This window comes from Sminthopsis crassicaudata, chromosome 4, assembly GCF_048593235.1.
Source record: "Sminthopsis crassicaudata isolate SCR6 chromosome 4, ASM4859323v1, whole genome shotgun sequence".
Taxonomy (NCBI): Eukaryota; Metazoa; Chordata; class Mammalia; order Dasyuromorphia; family Dasyuridae; genus Sminthopsis; species Sminthopsis crassicaudata.
In genome coordinates, this window is record NC_133620.1 from 33,429,174 (window position 1) to 33,449,718 (window position 20,545).

The 20,545-nt window shown below is 34.3% G+C and overlaps 1 long non-coding RNA gene across 1 annotated transcript in view; it reads left to right on the top strand.

Annotated features, from left to right (window-relative positions):
- Window positions 1-20,012, top strand: part of LOC141540520 (uncharacterized) — a 60,552-nt gene extending 40,540 nt beyond the window's left edge. Inside the window, exon 3 of the long non-coding RNA XR_012481565.1 lies at window positions 19,851-20,012. This is a non-coding gene — a long non-coding RNA (uncharacterized LOC141540520). The remainder of the gene's footprint in view (window positions 1-19,850) is intronic.
- The last annotated feature ends 533 nt before the right edge of the window (window positions 20,013-20,545 follow it).

Below are 20,545 nucleotides of genomic sequence, written 5' to 3' on the forward strand. Positions count from 1 at the left end.
TTTCAGAACAAAGAAAAAAACATGAATATAGTCAAACAGAAGAAGTTTAAATACTGAAGAACCACAGTCAGTATCACATAAGCTCTAACAGCCATCATTATAATACAAAGGAAAGCCTGGAACACATTGTTTTGAAAGACAAAAGATGTAGACTTATATGCAGGAATTATTTGCTTAATAAAACTAATTTTAACCTATAGGTAGGAAAAATAGACTTTTTAATGAAATATAAAACTTTTACACTTTCCTGATTAAAAAGTCAAAGCTGAATAGAGGTTTTGAAATCTAAACATGGGAATTAAGTGAGACACACAAAGTATGACTTAGTAATCATAAAACCCTAAATATGAATAAACTGTTTATATTCTAATTTAGGGGGAAAAGAAGCATATCCCTTTAGAACTTTATTATCATCTGAGGTTATAAAGGGAGTCTAATAACACAGAAAGCCTTAGAGTAGCTCAATTATATTTTCGTTACCTTAAAAGAATGAAAAAGAAAAGACTACACTTGGGGAGGGGAGGAGAAGAAAGATAAGGAAAACTATCTATCACTCAGTTGGGGTATGCAAGTAGAAGACTATAAAAACCAGGAGAAAGGAATGGGGAAAGACAGAAACACATGATCCTCACTCATTTGAATTGATCAAAGGAGGAAAAATGCAGACATAGAGTTAGATATAGAAGTACATTTTAATCAAATGGAAATATAAAGGAAATAGTAATAAAGAAATAATAAAGTGAGAGGTAGGGATACATTAAAAAAAATTAACTTTAAGCAAAACATACTCTAAGGAGAGTGACTTCCCAAGAAAGTCTTAAAAGAAAAAAAAAAGAATAATAAGAAGTTATTGGCTTCTGGGTGAGGAATAGAGAATTAGACAAGGAGAAGAAAAAAGACTTGAGTTCTGGTAAAGAGCTCTATTATTATTGTCTTCTGTAAAATTAGAAGAGAAGAAAAATATTAATAAGGAAGGAAATGAACAATTATAATTATGAATGTGAATGGGATGGACTTACCCATAAAATATAAGAGGCTACTAGAATGGATTAGAAACCAGAATCTAATAATACATAGTTTATAAGAAATATAATTATAACAAAAAGATGCACATAGAGCAAAAATAAGGCACTGAAGGAAAAGCTTTAGCTGACTTTTTTAAAAAGTCAAGGGTAACAAACATGATCCTAGATAAAACAATAGCAAAAATGGATTTAATTAAGAGAGATAAACAGATGAATTACATTTTGCCAGGAAATATAATAAATAATGGATTAATATCAAAGCTAAACACACTTGAATCAAACAACATAGCATCAAAATACTTAAAGGAAAAGTTAAATTAATTACAAAGAAAAACAAATAAGAAATCCTCTTATTTTGAGGACTCAATTTACCCATCTCAACAAAAAATAATAATAATATACAATGTATATTTTGAAAATAAAAAGCTATTATTCGATTAAAAATAAAGATAAAATACAGAATAGATTTTAAAAGAAATAAAATTTTTTTAATGCCAAAAAAATATGCTATGGTGATTTGAGTTAATAGTGTGACTGGCAGTGTCTAATTATCATAGTTGTCACTGACAGTATCTAAGAATCTCTTTAACTATCTTTAGGCTTGTTTGTTTCCTTATATTTTCAGTGTAGAACTGTGACCCTCTCTTTGAAGTCTACATAATAGGCTAGTGTATACATACACAGAAGCAATGTGTTGTAGTCCTCAGAGTGCTGGACTTTTAAAAACCCTTACTCAGATTTTTATTTGTTGCATGATAATGGTACTAGTTAAGATAATTAGCTGTATAATAATGAACAATTAATCAACCACCAATCTGCTAGGTACCAGGAACTATGTTAGGTGTCAGGGATAACAACATGAAGAAATTATCTCTAATCACAAGGACCTTACTTTCTAAAGTCACTTAATCTCTCTGAACTACAGTTTCCTTATCTGTAAAATGAGGTAGTAGAGTTGGATGATGTCAGAACTCTCCCAGCTCAACATCTTATTATCCCATCGGGCACTGTCTTACAAATACAGTGATTGGAATAATGAGAACTCTTGTACTTATGTTACATAAGCAGTGTTCCAAGTAATTTCGTGTTTCTGGTGACAGGGAAAGAACTTAAGGATAAATATTTTCAAATATTTGAAGGACTGGAGCTGATGTAGAGCAGGGAGGCAAAGAATTATATTAAAAAAAAACAAGCATGTCAATACAGAAGAAAAAAAGTTAATGATCAAACATAGAAAAAATGGATATATTTGGTTCTATATTAGTTTTGATTTTATTTTTGTGTTTTTTTTAATAAACAAGGGCTATCAGTTCCCTTCTTCATAAGTTAATTAGAAAGAACAGTGGATAAAACACTTGACCTAAAATCATCGAGACCTGATTTCGAATCCTGCCCCAGCCATCCCTTCCAAATTTCATATACAGGGCAGGTGAGTCAATCTAGCTGAAGTAGTAAGGCATCATAACTGACCACTAAGGCCATCTTCATCACCATCTCCTCCTTTTAGACTCTTTTAGAGAGAGCTCCTGGAAAGCCATTTGTTAAGGACCTTGAGATCTTCCCCTTAGGTATAGTGTAGTATTCTGCTGAGTCCTGCATACAGATATGAGTCTAATTCTAGTCTGTTTTGGAGTCCATTTATTCTCATCTCTTGAACCCAAAGTTTCTTGATATTTTACAAGACTCCTATGGCACAGCCAGGTTTTTCCAGCCTATGAGAATATATTTTCTATGAAACATCATCCCAGTTGAAGACTTTTTTTTTTGACCTAAAGTCTTTTATTGGTTGATTCCGATATGTCCTCATTTTAATAAAGGATCACTTATACTTTAAATGGAGTTGTATGATAAAATTAAATAATTCAATTGAGCACCACACTTACATGACCCTTGTTCTGGAAAGGTTATGACAATCAACTGCCCTATGGTGCCACTCATCATTCTTATGTTTCTCTAGATTAAAACTTCTCTCCCTGGCTTCTGATACCATATGTGTCATCTCCCTCCATTTGAACTCAAGCTGTTGCACTTTTGTATTCATATCTCTAGCACTTAATACAATATCTCACACATAGTTATTTTATTGCTACCCCACAAAGAAAGCTCTATATTGTTTTTCCTTTCACTCTGTACTCCATTGTCATGTATCCACCTCAAATTTCCTTATGAAAAGTTTTCTTGCAACCCTTCATAAGTTTTCTTAGAATATTTTATATTCTGCCTTATACATGAAGCCATTTCTAGAACATTCCAAAGACCAGATTCCTTCCATCAAAATGGATTTGTATTATTTTACAAAAACATTTATACATGTTGTTTCCATTCAAAGAAGATAAATTTCTTGTAGGTAAGATCTGTTTCATTTTTATGTTTTTATGCCCAATAATTAACACCATTGTTAGACTACAGAAAGGGACAAGTATTGGGATAGTAGTAGTAATTGAGATAGGATAGGTGTTGAAATTGTGATTTTGTTGGTACACAGAATTTTCAGATGTGGAAAAGCACTTTACCAATGTATGTCAGCATCTTCTCTGAAATTTAGTGTCTAAGTAACTTAACCTCAGACATTTAACACTTCCTAGCTGTGTGACCCTGGCAAGTCACTTAACTCTAATTGCTTCAGCCAAAAAAAAACAAAAAAAAAAACCTGGGGACTACGGGATTGTCTACCTCTCAGGTGTGTGGAGAAGGAAGAAATTTAGGACCAAAGAAGTAGAGAACATTACAAAATGAAAAACGGATAAATTTCATATATTAAATTAAAAATGGATTGTACAAACAAAAATTAATGCATACAAGATTAGTAGGGGAGCAGAAAACCGGGGGGAGGAAATTTTACATCTAGTGTTTCTGCTAAAGGACTCATTTCTAAAATATATACAGAACAGACTCAAATTCATAAGAATACAAGCTATTTCCCAGTTGATAAATAATGAAAGAATGTGAATAGATAATTTTCAGATGAAGATATTAAAGTTTCTAATAATTTCTAGTCATATGAAAAAATATTCTAAATCACTATTGATCAGAGAAATGCAAATTAACACAACTCTGAGGTACCACTACACACCTCTCAGATTGGCTAAGATGACAGGAAAATATAATGATAGATGTTGGAAGGGATATGGGAAAATTGGGACACCAATATATTGTTGGTGAAGTTGTAAAGTGATCCAACCATTTTAGAGAACAATTTGGAACTTTGCCCAAAGGGCTTTAAAACTGTTGCATACCCTTTGAACCAGCAGTATCCTTACCAGGTCTGTATCCCAAAAAAGATCATAAAAAGGGGAAAAAGACCCACATGCACAAAAATGTTTGTAGCAGCCCTTTTTGAAGTGTCAAGAAACTGGAAATTTAGTGGATGCCCATCAGTTAGGGAATGACTGAATAATGTGAATATAATGGGATGTTATTGTTCTGTAAGAAAAGATCAGCAAGATGATTTCAGAACTGGAATAGACTTAACCCTTGTCAACAATGAGGTGATTCAGAATAATTCCAGTAGACTTATGATGGAGAGAGCCATCTGCATCCAGAGAGAGGACTATGGGAATTGAATGTGGAGGACAACATAGTAGTTTCACCTTTGTGATTGTTGTTTGCTTGATTGTTTTTTTTCTCATTTTTTTTGTTTTTTGATCTGATTTTTCTTATGCAGAATAATATGAAACTATATTTAGAAGAATTACACATGTTTAACCCATATTGAACTACTTGCTATCTAGGGGAAGGGGATGTAGGGAAGGAGGGAGAAAAATTTGGAGCACAAAGTTTTGGAAGGGTGAATATTGAAAACTATCTTTGCATGTATTTTGAATAATAAAAAGCTATTATTACAAAGAAGAAAAAAAGAATGGGAGCTATCTTCCATATCATATGAATTGGTCTAAACCTCAACATCACAGTGTTGATGGTTCAGGTTCTACTAAAATGCACTTATTACAAAAGCAACTTCTATAACAAGAAATACTGTAACCCTAGCCTGGAGCAAAAGCCATTTCTGTCCCCTCACCATACTTAATTCCAGTTTTTAAAGTTTGTGTCTATGGAAGTCTTGACGATTATACTTTCTTGTTTTCGCTGGTCTTCATGGGGGGCAGAAGTCTGAAATCCCAATGCCCCAGCCAATATCAGTGACTTCCATATTTGGAAAACAAATTCTTATAGTGTTGAATTATGTCATCTTGATCCCTTTTAAATTTTAGATAAAAATAGTATCATGGAATAGGTGGAGAACTATGAAAAGAATAATCTAGTAACTCAGGCAAGCCTCTCAGACACAGAAATGTCCCCAGATTGGTGGCTGAATCTATAAGTATTATTTCACAACTAACCACAGGCACTGGGACTCTGCATGTGTATGCACGCATGCAGACAGACAGAAAGGAGTACCAAAATAGGATAAAAAAAGGTATGAAGATGATTATCTTTCATGGAACTCTATAGCAGCTATATATATATATAACCGCATTCTTTTAAACACATGCCATAAAATTCAGCTGAATGTACCAAAGGCTGAAATTTCAAAACAACAGCTGACTACCTTGCATGAAGTAGAGAAAACATTCTTCAGTGCAAAACCATGGAAAAGTCAATATTTCAAAAGGCAGTTTTATGGTTCATTCAAGCACTGATGAAAAATCATTATTCTTTTTTTCCCAAAAATATTGACCATTTCAGAGAGGAATTTAATAGCCAGGGAGACTTTTTTATTGCAGTTTGTTAGTTTGGGCACTATTAATTGACTCTTCAAGACTCTTTGACATGAGTCAGTAAACACAACGTTAACTGAACTGTCTTAATATCAATAAAAAGAAATCTTTGTTTAGCATTTTTTCAGGTTTTTGAACTTTAGTCATCCAAAAGAAAATATCTGACTAGGTTGGGACCCTGGTTAAGATTAAGATTAACCCAAAATGTACTATAACTGCTATGAAGGTGTTTACTAAAGCATTCAATTCATTTCAACATATATTTATTAGGCATATATTATATGCCAGTTACTATGCTATGTTCTGAGAATAGAAAGACAAATCAAAATAGTCTCTGTTCTCAAGAACATCATATTAAAACTAATATTCAGTGGGAGAGAGATCACCAGCAACCAAAACGATCAAGCTAGACCTGAGGGAAGAGAGGGGGAAGCAAAGATGATGGAGTGAAGCTGGGAAGTTGCTCCAAATTTTCTCATTTTCCCTCAAAAAACACATGAAATTAATCCACTGAACAGAGTCAGATGGCATAAAACCATTATCCAGCTCTAGATAGATTGGAAGGACTTCCAGAAAGGTCAGTCTCACTGGGGTGAAAGGGGTGTTCAGACAATGTCTGGAAAAGCCAGTGAGAGGGTCTTAATCATAGCAGATCAGCAAGTGAGACCCTCAGTCCTGGCTCAGTAGCAGAGCAAACCAGTGAGGCAGCCTTCAGTTCCAGTGCAGAAGGCAAATTGCCAACCTGGGATAATAGGCTGTTGCCTGGGGAGAGTAAGTAGATCTATCCTCTGCCTTGAGCACAAGAAGCCCTGTGCTCAGTCAAGGTTCACGTTGGCATAAAAAACTTGGGACAGCATCCCCTGAATCCCAGGATCAGTACTTGACCTTAAAAAGCCACAAAATAGAAAGGAAAGAAAGAAGGAAGGAGGGAAAGAGAGAGGAGAGCGAGGGAAAAAAGAAGGGAGGAAAGGAGGGAAGGAGAAAGGTAAGGAAGAAGGTAAAGAGGAAGAGAAGGAGAGAAGGAAAGAAGGGAAATATGGATGGAAGGAAGGAAGGAAGAAAAATAGGAAAGATCAAAACATAAACTCAGAAAAGGACAAAATGCCCACATGGGAAATCTCAAAAGGTGATTTCATGAATTGGTCTCAAGACCAAGGAGGCTTCTTGGAAGCACTCATTAAAGATTTTTAAAGGCAAATAAGAGAGGTAGAAGAAAAACTGGGGAAAGAAAGGAGAGGTATGAAAGAGACTCAACAGCTTAGAAAAGAAAAGATAAAAATTGGCTTAAGAAAACAATTCCTTAAAAAATACAATTGGCCAAAGGCTAGGAATTCTTTTTGTACATATGAGGAACAACGTGCAAAAGACATACAGTTAGCAGATAGAATGTTTTATAAGAACAGTTAGTAGACTAGCTTCTTTAAGAAAAGAAGCATCTTTCTCCTAATATTCCTGTAAATTCTACTTTAGCAATCAGTTCTTCCACTTTGTTCAGAATCAAGTATAGAATATCCCTTCCTTAGTCACTTGATCCACATTCTGAAGAATGAAATTATCTTCAAAGATAACTAAAAATTCGGTAATACTTTGCTTTTTATGAGTGAGAAGGGATAAACAGGCAAAAAGAGAGATGGAAACAAAAAGATAGACACATACAAAAACAAACAAACAAACAAAAACAAATAGATGCAGAGAGATGGAGAAAGAGATAAATCGAGATAGAAATCAAGAAAGAGAGATATGAACCAAGAGATAGACAGCAAGCAGAGAGACAGAGAGACAGAAAAAGGAGAGAAAGTAAGAGAAGAAAGGGTTAGAGAGATACACACACATAGAGACAGAGACAGAAAGACAGAGAAAGATACACAAACATTCAGACGAGAGAGAGAGAGAGAGAGAGAGAGAGAGAGAGAGAGAGAGAGAGAGAGAGAGAGAGAGAGAGAGAGAGAGAGAGAGAAAGAGAGAGAGAGAGAGAGAAATTGAGATTTTTGGCAGATTTCCATAAACTGAAGTCCCTTTTTGTATGTTATACTGTATTTGTATAGGGTTTGTTATGTGTTTCTATAACTTTTTTTCATTTCTTTTTTCAACCTAGTTTCAACTAGTGTATTAGAATTATAGTAGAATTAAATTCTTTCACAATATTACTTTGGTTTCTCCTTCCATTGAGCTCATTCCAAAGAGTCCCACTATTTAAACTATGTATTTCCTTACCTGCATAAACGTCTTTGATATTCAAAGATAACTCCATTACCCACTTTAAACATTGTTCTTTTTAAACAGTAATATCCCATCTCCCTCATCATATTGTTGTTGCTGTTTTTTCCTGAGTCCCATGCAACTAAATGTTAAAAAACCTATTGGGTCCCACTCGCCTCCTTGAATTAATCTCAGAACTTCAGAATTGCAAAGGATCTCTGTGGTCATAGTGTCCAAGCCATAAATGATCATGAAACCTTACTAAGTTTCACTGTGCACTTGATCATACAGCCTTCATTTGAAGGCCTTTAGAAGATATCTAATGAGAAGCACCAATATTTCTACACCCTCTACAAGGCTTATTATCTCATTTGAATCTCACAACATCTCTTTGCAGTAGGGGCTACTGTAGTACTAGGCTTATTTTACACAAGAGAAAAAGGAAAAGGAAGTTCAGAGAAGTTGGGACTTGGCCATATTCATGTCACACAGCTAATATCTGTCTTCCTGACTACAATTCTAATTTTCTAACCACAATTTCTAGATAAATTGGTTGCTTTAAATAGATAAATAATGTGTAGGCAGATCACAGGTAAACCTCATTTAAATCAGTGATGAGACTTTTCCCGAGAGGCTATATTATTTTAATATATCTCATGGAAGACTTTTATTTGAGGTTTCCCTGAAAGCTCTCTGATGCTGGTCTTTGACAAGTTCAGATCAGCTCACCAACATTGCATTTAGTTAGATGCTATCTGTGTAGGGTGGGATGGGAAAGCCATTGCTAAGGAGCTCACTCTAGGAACCCAAAAAGGACCCACCACTGGCTTCCAGTAGGCATAGGAAATGAAACAATAAGGATGATAAGGATGATGTAAAGAACATGATATTTAAAAATCAGAATTCACAAAATGGAAATTAATGATGTAAAATGTTTTTAAAAGTAAGGTTGGGGGAATATGCCTCAAACTGGGTGTTTCTGTTACAGGCAAACTGTCTTAAAAGTGTTACCATTTAAATAGTCACACTTCGGTTTTGAAGTTAACACTCCATTAAGAGGATAAGACAGCTCACACCTTTTGTCTCTGGCACCATTTCAGTCTTAGATAGCATCAGCACATTGATTTACAAGCTTAGGCAATAGAAAAAATTCTGAGAAGGGAGGATTCTTCATATTTTAAAGTAAAAATGTAACTTATGGATCAAAAATCTCCTCTAAAGAAAATGAATGTGCTCTAGTAGAAAGCACTGGGTTTGGAGGCAGAAGACCGGAGTTCTAATCTTGACTCTGACATTTACTATAAAAGGAGGTTGTACCAATCTTATGATCACTAACACACCCCTGTACTCTTTAAATCTCTGACTCTGTAAAGCTAGAGTCTCTTTGAGCAAGGATTTCTGTTTCATTCCATTGTATACTCAAATACCTTAGAGAAAAAAAATAAATCAATGTTTACAAAGTCAGAACTAAAATAATAGACTCCTAAAGCTATGAGGGAATCTTAGAGATCATCTAATACAATCTTCTTATTTTATAGACGAGGAACTGTCTCAAAGAGCTTAAATAGCTTGCCCAAGGTTACAGAAAATTGCAAAGCTAGGATCAGAGAACTCTTCTCCTTATATCCAACAAAGCACCCAAATAACGAACACAATTTCAATATTTTGGTCAATGGTGTCTCAATTAGAATATGAAGAATATAAGCAGTAATAGAAGCGGGAAAGGGGAATTCTAGATCTCTCAATTATTTTTCATCTTCTAGTCTTTCAGTATTTAGTGAAATCAAGTCAAATGACAACTGTAAATTTCACAACTCCTTTTTCTCTAAAGCAGAAAATCAAAGACTGATGGATTTCAAACCATATCTCATGGGTTCAGATCTCAACTCTCCTAGTTGCTATCTTGACATTATTGGAAAAGTGGGGTTTATATCCTGTCTAATTCTAATTTTTTTTAACCTGTGAAATTGGGGGTGGTAAAGAAGATATCAAAAGTTGTTTTGAACTTTTAATCTATAGTCTCCTGATAAAGAAAAGGATAGAACAGGAATTTTTACTTTGGGATACAACATCTACTACTGATTGATGAACTAAGATAGCAAATGGGATTCGATGTTTCCAGAGTTAAAAAAAGGAACATCTGTTGTGAACTTTGAAAGTATCAGTGGACTGGGCTTATATCCCAAAGAAATACTAAAGAGGGGAAAGGGATGTGTATATGCCAAAATGTTTGTAGCAGCTCTTTTCGTAGTGGCTAGAAACTGGAAGATGAATGGATGTCCATCAATTGGAGAATGGTTGGGTAAATTATGGTATATGAAGGCTATGGAATATTAATGCTCTGCAAGAAATGACCAGCAGGAGGAATTCAGAAAGGCTTGAAGAGACTTGCATGAACTGATGCTGAGTGAAATGAGCAGAACCAGATCACTATACACTTCAACAACAATGCTGTATGAAGATGTATTCTGATGGAAGTGGATATCTTCAACATAAAGAAGATCCAACTCACTTCCAGCTGATCAATGATGGACAGAAACAACTACACCCAGAGAAGGAACACTGGGAATTGAATGTAAAATATTAACACTACTGTCTATCTACCCAGGTTACTTATACCTTTGGAATCCAATACTTAACGTGCAACAAGAAAATTTGATTCACACACATATATTATATCTAGGTTATACTGTAACACATGTAAAATGTATGAGATTGCCTGTCATCTAGGGGAGGGAGTAGAGGGAGGGAGGGGAAAATCTGGAAAAATGAATACAAGGGATAGTGTTATAAAAAAATTACTCATGCATATATACTGTCAAAAATTATAATTATAAAATTAATAAAAAAAAAAGAAAGTATCAGTGGATCCTGCTGTAGAGGTTAATGAGAACTATTATTACCTTTGGGTATTTTCTTGACTACTCCTTGATAAAGGAAGATGGAAGTAGCTTCTAGATATCCAAGTGATTTTTAGTACTTTGATGGAACATCATTAGACTGCCATGTTATCCATAAGACTTTCCAAGTGGTTGGAGGCAGTCTGCAACTGAATAAAACAGACCAATAAACTTAGTCCACAAATCTCAATTTGTTCTGAAGAATAACTACCAGTCTCATTTGGGACCATGAAAAGAGTAAAGATAGCTGTGTGTTCTCCCTGTGAGAATGACAGAACAGACATGGGGTACTTTAGGAATAGTAAAGTTTGGAGATTTGTGCCTCCCTATTTTTAGGCCAGATATGTTTATTTTGTGAGATCTTCTTGATCTCATGCTATATTTGAACTTGGATATCTTCTTTTCCCTTCAAAAGAAACTAAAAAAAAAATAATAATCATAATCTTGTGTGGATAAAGCTTAAGTCTAAACAAAGGTTTTTAACCTGGGGTTTATGAACTTATTTCAAAATATTTTGATAATTGTATTTTAATATAATTGATTCAAAAGTCATTCTACATATTTTGTACATTTGTAGTTCTAATTATAGCTCACATTTTAAGGATAGTCAAGCTCTTTACATATGTTATCTCACTAGGTCCTCAAAATAATTCTATGGGGGTAGATACTGTTGTTATCTCCATTTACCAAATGAGAAAAATGAGACATTATGATGTGAAATGATTTACTTCAGGTCACACAGTCAATAATTGCCTAAAAGACTTAAAATCATAAATTCACTTTGAAGGAAGTATAGCATCTGTAATAACAATTGGGACAATTGTCCCACTGTTATCTCTATAGATGAGGTCAGTTCATGTCAATAGCAATGTTTTTGGTAGATGTTATGAAAAAATTCATAATCTCTTTTTAGAAATAATTTTTAAAATATGAGTTTTAAATTGTCTCCTCCCTCCAGCAACTTTCCCTCTATTGAAAAGGCAAAGCAATATAATATCAATTGTAATGTGAAATTATGCAAAATATACTTCCATATTATCCATGACATCAAAAAAGCAAGAAAAACAAAGTTAAAAAATATATATATATTTCAATGTGCACCAGTTCTCTCTGGGAAGGTGGAAAGCATGTTTCTTTTATCATGAATCTTTTGTACTTGTCTTGGATTATCATATTGATCAGATAAGGCAAGTCTTTCACTGTTGATCATTTCAATATTGCTGTAAACATATGCAATGATCTTCTTGTTCTATTTACTACACTTCGCATCATTTAATGTAGGTCTTCTCAGGTTTTTCTGAAACCATTATTTCTTATAATAATATTCCATCACAATCACATATCATGACTTTTTCAGTCATTCTCCAATTGATAAGCATTCCTTCAATTTCCAATTCTTTGCCCCCACAAAAAAGCTTCTAAACATTTTTATACATATAAATTATTTTCCTTTTCTGTTGATCTCTTTGGACTACAAATCTAGCAGTGATATTGCTGAGTCAAAAGGTATTTACAATTCCTGTAGTTCACCAGTTCACAACTCCAACAGTTTATTAGCATATCTATTTTCTCTCATTCCCTCCAGCATTTGTATTTCTGAGATGTGAGGTGATTTCTCAGAGTTTTTTAAAATTTGCATTTTTCTAATGAGTAGTGATTTAGAACATTTTCCCTATGAATGTAGATGATTTAATTTCTTCTTCTGAAATCTACTATTCATATTTTTGAACATTTATCAATTAGGGAATAGCTTTTAATTTTATGAATTTGGCTCAGTTCCCTATATATTTGAAACAGGCTTTTATCCGAGAAACTTCTTATAAATTTTTTTGCTCATGGTACTTTTTATCAAGATGTAATTTATATGATTATCTCTTTTCACTAGATCTAGTTTTGCTTTTGTTTCATCTGAGATAATAATTCTTAATCTTGCCTTTTTTTCTTCTGCTCCAGACTCTTATTTTGACTCTGTGTGTGACTTTTTATTTCAAGTGTGTCTTTTATAAACAACATAGTGTTAGTTTCTGGTTTCTAATCCATTCTGTTCCCTGTTTCCATTATATGGGTGAGATCATACCATTCATATTTACAATTATGATTACTGTGTATTTCTCTCCATTTCATTTTCTTTTGTTTATCTTTCTCTCCTCTTTCCCCTCTCCCTCCTCAAAAATCTACTTTGCTTTGAACTACTGTTTCCTATAAGTTGCCTTCCTTTTTATTTTATTTCCTTCCTCCTCCTACTTTTCTGTTAAGTTAGACATCTATACAGAAAGTATGTGTGTCTGATGCATTGTTGGTGGAATTGTGAAAGAATCCAACCATTCTGGAGAGCAATCTGGAATTATGTCCAAAAAGTTATCAAACTGTGCATACCCTTTGATCCATCAGTGCTACTACTGGGCTTATATCCCAAAGAAATACTAAAAAAAGGGAAAGGGACCTGTATGTGCCAAAATGTTTGTGGCAGCTCTTTTTGTAGTGGCTAGAAACTGGAAAATGAATGGATGCCCATCAATTGGAGAATGGTTAGGTAAATTATGGTATATGAATGTTATGGAATATTATTGTTCTGTAAGAAATGACCAGCAGGATGAATACAGATAGGCCTGGAGACGTACATCAACTGATGCTGAGTGAAATGAGCAGAACCAGGAAATCATTATACACTTCAACAACAATAATGTATAAGGATGTATACTTCTGATAGAAGTGGATATCTTCAACATAGAGAAGAGCTAATTCAGTTCCAGTTGATCGATGATGGACAAAATCAGCTACACCCAGAGAAGGAATACTGGGAAATGAGTATAAACTGTTTGCATTTTTGTTTTTCTTCCCAGCTATTTTTACCTTCTGAATCCAATTCTTCCTGTGCAACAACAACAAAAAAAATTTCGGTTCTGCACACATACATTGTATCTAGGATATACTATAATACATATAACATGTATGGGACTGCCTGCCATCTAGGGGAGGGGGTGGAGGGAAGGAGGGGAAAATTCAGAACAGAAGGGAGTGCAAGGGATAATGTTGTAAAAATTATATACTATCAAAAATGCACATATACCATCAAAAATGTTATAATTATAAAATTAATAAAAAATAAATTAAAAAAGAAAAAATGTATGTGTATGTGTGCTTTCTTCCTTTTTCAAATCAATTCAGATGAAAATGAGGTTCAAGCATTGCCTCTATCACTCATCCATTTTCCCTTCCACTATAAATCTTTTCCTTGTGGGCATTTTATGTGAAAAATTCCTCCAATTCTTCCTTACCCTTTTCTCTTTGCATACTATATCCCTTTCTTAAGATGTCATTTTTTTGAGATCATCCCATCATAGTTGGCTCACACTAGTGCCCTTTATCTATGTAGATTCCTTCTAGTCACCCTAAAAATGAGAAAGTTTGGGAGAGTTAAATGTCTTATCTTCCTATATAAGAATAGAAATAGTTTAACTTTGAGTCCCATATGATTTCTCTTTCATGTTTGTCTTTTTATGCTTCTCTTGAGTTTTATTTGAATATCAAATTTTCTATTTAGCCCTATCTGGTGTCTTCATCAGGAATGCTTGGAAGTCCTCTCATTAAATTCCCATTTTCCACCCGAAGGATTATATACTCAATTTTGGTAGTTAGGTAATTCTTACTTGTAATCCTAATTCCCTTGCCTTCCAGAATATCATATTCCAAGCCCTCTTATCTTTTAATGTAGAAACAGCTAAATCTTGTATTACTCTTTTATCTCCCTGATACTTGAATTGTTTCTTTCTGACAGTCTGTAATATTTTTTCATTAACCTGAGAGCTCTGGAATTTGATTATTATACTCTTGAAGATTTTCATTTTGGGATCTTTTTTAGGAAGTAATTGGTTGATTCATTTAATTCCCATTCTAAAATATCAGGGTTTTCCTTTATAATATCATTAAAAAAATGTTGGCTAAGCTCTTTTTTAAAAATTATGGCTTTCAAGTAGTCCAATAATTCTTAAATTAAATTATCTCTTCTTGATCTATTTTCATGTCACTTGTTTTCCCAATTAAATATTTAACTTCTTTCCACTTTTTTAAAAATTTTATTTATCAGTGTCTCATGGAATCAATAGCTTTCACTTGCCCAATTCTAATTTTAAGAAATTATTTTCTTCCACAAACTTTTATATATCCCTTACCATTTAACAAGTTCTACTTTTTAAGAAGTTCTTTTCTTCAGTGAATTTTTGTATCTCCGATTCTGGTATTTTTCCAGCATTTTTTGTGCCTCTTTTACCAAACTGTTAATTCTCTTTTAATAATTATCCACTATTATTCTCCTTTCTTTTCCCATTTTTATTTACCATTCTTCTCTTTTTCTTTAATTCTTCCAAAAATTTTTTATTGGGCTTGTGTCAAATTTGCATTTTTTTCTTTGAAACTTTATTTATGGTTGTTTTTATATTTTACATCATCTTCTTAGTTTGTTGGGAGAAAAAAATCAGAACAAAAGGGAAAAACCATAGGAGAGGAGGGGGAAAAAAAACAGAAAAAAAGAAGCTAACATAGCATGTCTTGATTGACATTCAATTTCCATAGTTTTTTTTTTTCTTTCTAGATGCAGAGAGTAGTTTCTGTCCAAAATCTATTGGGATTGTTTTGGATTTCTGAACCACTGAAAAGAACCAAGTCTTTCATGGTGGATCATCTCACATTCTTGCTGTTATTGTGTATAATGCATTCCTGTTCTGCTTGTTTTGCTCAGCATCAGTTCATATAAGTCATTCCAGGTCTTTCTAAAATCAGCTTATACATTATTATTATGCAATAATATTCCATTGCCTTCATAAACCATAGCTTATTCAGTCTTCTCCAATTGAAAGGTTTCTACTCATCTTCCAATTCTTTGCTACCACAAAAAGAGCTGCTACAAATATTTTTGCACATGTGGGTCCTTTTCTCTTCTTTATGATTTCCTTGAGATACAGACCCAGTAGTGGTACTGCTGGATCAAAGAGTATGAACAGTTTTACAATTCTTTGGGCATAGTTCCAGATCAAAGCAGGAGTTTTTCACAATGTTAGATTTAAGTATGGAAAAGTTTACGGGGGAAATGGTATTGCTATTTTTTCTTTAATTTCTAGCTAAAAGTTAGTGGTTCCTCCAATTATATTAAAACATTATTCTGAGAAGGGGTTTATACAGGATGTCCCATAAGTCATAGTGCAGATTCACACTAAACCCTAAGACTTTGGAAACATCCCATAGTCTTCAACAGGCAGACCAAAAGGTCAATGACAGACAAGAAAAGGCTAGGAACCCTTGTTATTCGGGAAGTTATATGAAGACAAACTTTGGCTCACTTTATAAAAAAGACTTTCTGATCAGCTAAACTGATGACAGAATGTTCTCCTCAGTGAATTAATGACTTCTTCATTACAACAAATGCCCAATCAAAGTCTGGCTGATCATCTCTCAGAGACATTGCAGAATAGTATCCTATATTTGATGGAATTTTAGATTTAAAACAAACATTAGAGGTCATCTAGTCTAAAATTGTAGAAATCTCAGATCAGAGAATCAAAAAAAAAAAAAAATAAGCAAACAAAAAACCAAGTTGGTCTGAGTCCTTATGTAACCTTATCATTCCAACTGATTTGGTAATTTTAGGTGAAAAAGTCAAATGAAGCAGCATAGCATAATTAGAGAATTAGCTTCAGCATCAGGAAAACTGGTTCAAATCTCACCTTGGACACATATTGGCTGTTTTTCTCTGGGCAAATAAACAATGTCTCTGAGCCTCAGTCAATCCTCTCAGTCTTTAAGTTATAGAACAACTTGCTGAAACAAATTAGTTGAGAAAGTTTCTGCTATAGGAGCCTCTCATGCTAATGAAATCAAAGACCTGAATGAATCTGAATCTGAATGAAAATAAAATTCAAGAAATGTCTCTGTGTTTGAATAGTCCTTGCTACACTGTGCATTGTTCCCAAACTACTTGGTTTAGTGAGAATTCAGCCTGTGCTCTATGCCCTCTTTTTCTATCATGTCTTTTTTATTAATTGGGACTTTTGCAGTTAATTTTGTCCCTGTGAGAAGTCTTTGTTTGAAATAAATCTTTGTTACTAACATCACAACTAGTTGCTCCTGGAGATGGTGATAATCCTATGATCAGGAGATTAGAGCTCTCAGGGAAGAGTAAATGACAAGAGCAGATGAAATCCTTATATTAAAAACTAATTAATAAAAAGAATAAATAGAAGGAAAAGATAAAGTTGTAAGGTTCATTAGTTATGCACACATTTCAAAGCATGGATGAAGGGCAAAGTAAAGGAAAACAAAGAACAATAAGCTGAAGAGGCTAAGAAGAATCTTCATCTGGATCAGGAAGTTTTCTAGGAAAAGAATATGAAGTATAAAATGCAGGCAGGCAGGAGAGTGTGAAAGAATAAAAGAAGAGAGGAAGGAAAGAAGGAAGGAAGGAAGGAAGGAAGGAAGGAAGGAAGGAAGGAAGGAAGGAAGGAAGGAAGGAAGGAAGGAAGGAAGGAAGGAAGGAAGGAAGGAAGGAAGGAAGGAAGGAGAGGAGGGAGGGAGGAAGGAAGGGGAAGGAAAGTGGGAGGAAGGGAAAGAAGGAGAGAAGGAGGGAGGGGAGAGAGGGAAGGAAGGGAGGAAGTAAAGGAAGTAGGGGAGGGAAGAAAGAAGGGGAGGGAAAGAAGTAGGGGAGGAAGGGAAGGGCAGGAGGGAAGGAAGTAAGGAGGAGAGGGAAGAAGGAAAGAGAAATAAGAAGAAATAGAGGAACAGAGGGAGGGAAGGAAGAAAAGAGGGAGAGAAGGAGAGGAGGACAGAAATGAGAAAGGAAGAAAGGATTGAATGAAAAGAGAAAAGTATGAGAAAGGAAGAAAAGACAAGAGGAAGGGATTGAGGAAGGAATAAAAAAATGGATGGAAGTAGGGAGTAGTAAGGAACAAATATAATCACAACTTTGAAGCTATGTAATACATATGAGCTTCTTACTCTAAGAGACTACCATACTTTCTGAGAAGGAAGCAACTTCTCATATTCTAATTAATGATGAATTTGGAAACTTTACCCAGAAAAAAAGCCATTTTGGACTAATCAAAAATGGGGGGGGGGCGGGAAACCCACACCGATAATTGTGACTGAAAACTTCCCAAGAGATACTAAGGTAATTGTTTATCAACTTGACGTCAGTAGTAGGATATTATTTGGCTTTTTATCTGGGATGTGATAGAGAGCCTCATGACACTTGTCCACCTTGATGACCACTGTCTTCCCTATGTATGCTCCTTGAAGGTAGTCCATTTTGTCTCTGCATTCCTAGGCTTTGATACAATGCTTGGCACACATGCTTAGTATATAATTATTAAATGATTAGTAAGTTTTTAGAGGAAATATTGATACCACCAGAAGAAACATATAAAGTATTACTGTGCATTACAAAATCCTCAACAGGAAATCAAAGACCATAGTAGGGATAGAATAAAAAAGGTTTTTGTCACTGCTGTTAGTTAAAGGGAAAGATATATTTAGAAAGTAGTAGAAGATTAAAAAGATGGCTTCTGCAAATGGGATTTGGAGTACTTCCAGAAACATGGTTAAGTGATAGCGAATATATATACTATTTATCCTAACTTTTCTTTATCACCTCAAAACAACTAGAAATGTGCCAAGTACTTCAAAAGAACAACAACTAAAATACAAGTAAGAAAGGAAATTCTCACAAGGAAATCCCTATAGACAGGGTTGTGTTGGAGCCAGCTGAAACCAGCTTGTGAGAGTTGATTGTTAAATTTTCAGTGTGAGATTTACACCTCAGAAAATCCTCCATTGCTAGAAGTAGGGCTTGATTTATTGTTTTGTTGGTTGTTTAGATTTAAGAAAGTGTTAAGAATGCAGATTAAACTTAAAAGGTGTGTGCATGCATTTCCCCTCCCAGAGCCTGGATGTTAAACACTAGTCTGCACAAGACTATAAAAGAAAACAAACCAACCTACCAACCACAATCAAAAGTAAGAACAAACAAAACCCAGAGAGATATTAGAAATTGAGAAGCAAAGATCTAAAACTATGAAAGTGAGTAGTCATTTGAGGAGTATTTTACCTTGACCTCAAGATAATAATAAAGCTAGCATTTGCTCTCTTGGAAGCTCTATGAAACCAGAAATTGTGACTCGTATTTTTTTTTCCTTTTTTTTTTTGGTTTTGACTTTGGATCATCACTGCCTTGCACAGTGAAGGTACTAATAGAAAGGTAGCCTTTTTGGGATGTAGGTGATTCAGCTGGATTTGGAGTCTTGAGTTCTAGACCTTTAGGAAGCAGTATAACACATGGACTCTATAAACAGAAGAAGTGAGTTTAAATCTCACTTTTGCTGATAATGAGCTCTGTGATTTTTGGCCAAGTTTTAAAAAAACAAACAAAAAAACAAATCAGAGGTTTACAATCTAGATTCCCTGTGACATCCTTCTTTATCCTGAATTTAAGTTTTTATGTCTCTACTTATATTTACTTTCTACTTTTTTATGTAGATTTGTCCTCATTTCCCTACAGAATTATAAACTCAGAAAGGGCAGGGACCCTCTGGCCAAAATAAGAAAGGAATAGTTTCCCCTAATAATGACATTAAACTGGGCTCGGAGTACCCACTGGAGGGAAGGGAGGTGTCTGTAAACAAAAGCTCTATTCAGCTTTAAGTGGGTCTCTCTGAAGATGAGGCACATTTACATTTTTCCTTTTCATCATTTGACAATCTTACCAAATCACCAGGACTACAGAAATAAAATTCTCATTTAGCCACTAGCTCTTACTGAACATATCACAGGTTACTTAAAGTGCAATTTATTTTTAATAGAAAAATTGATTCTAAAATGAAAAATGAAGCAGCAATTTTTTTTGTAGCAGCCTAACCTTTCAAAGAATAGCATTCCTGCCCTAGAGAGGGGCATAAAAGTTTAAAAGGTTATTTTCCACATTACAAGTAACCCACATGCTCACCTTTCCTCTCTCCTTGCAGGATCTGCGTTCCCTGTGCCTGTGGCTCTAACTCACTGCAAAATATTGGCCCCATTAATGCCTGATTTACTTCTCTTACTTAGCAAGACACAAACTCCATCTTTTGAAGCAAAAGGCATCTGGGGTGCAGTGGTATCATGCTATTTCTCCCTTCAGAAAATAAAATAAGGCATTTGGGTTCCAGGAGATAATATCAGGTAATAAATAAAAACAATTATGTAATTGTCCCAAAGACCCCCTCCTTACTGCCCCATACTCTGCCCTTCCATTATTGATTTGTGAGACAAGACAGTGGAGACACTAATAGGAAGAGATATACTGGATCAGAGATTTAAAGCTGGGAAGAATCTCAGAGCCATCAAGGCCAATGCCTCATTTTACAGATGGAGAAAATAAGGCATAGAGATATTAAATCAGTGGTCCAAGATCACATAACTAGAAAGTGTCAAAGAGCAAGTATCTAGTATATATAGTTTTATATAGACACACACACACACATATACACGGCATGCATATATAGCTATACATTCAATATATAGTTATCTATACATATACAATCATATATATAGTTATAAGGATTTTCAAGATCAAACTATTGAAACTGAATTGTTTAGGTTACTTATATATGTATTTATACATACATATGTGTGTATTTTTAAGACATGGGGAATAAGACAGTCAAAACCACATTTCTCT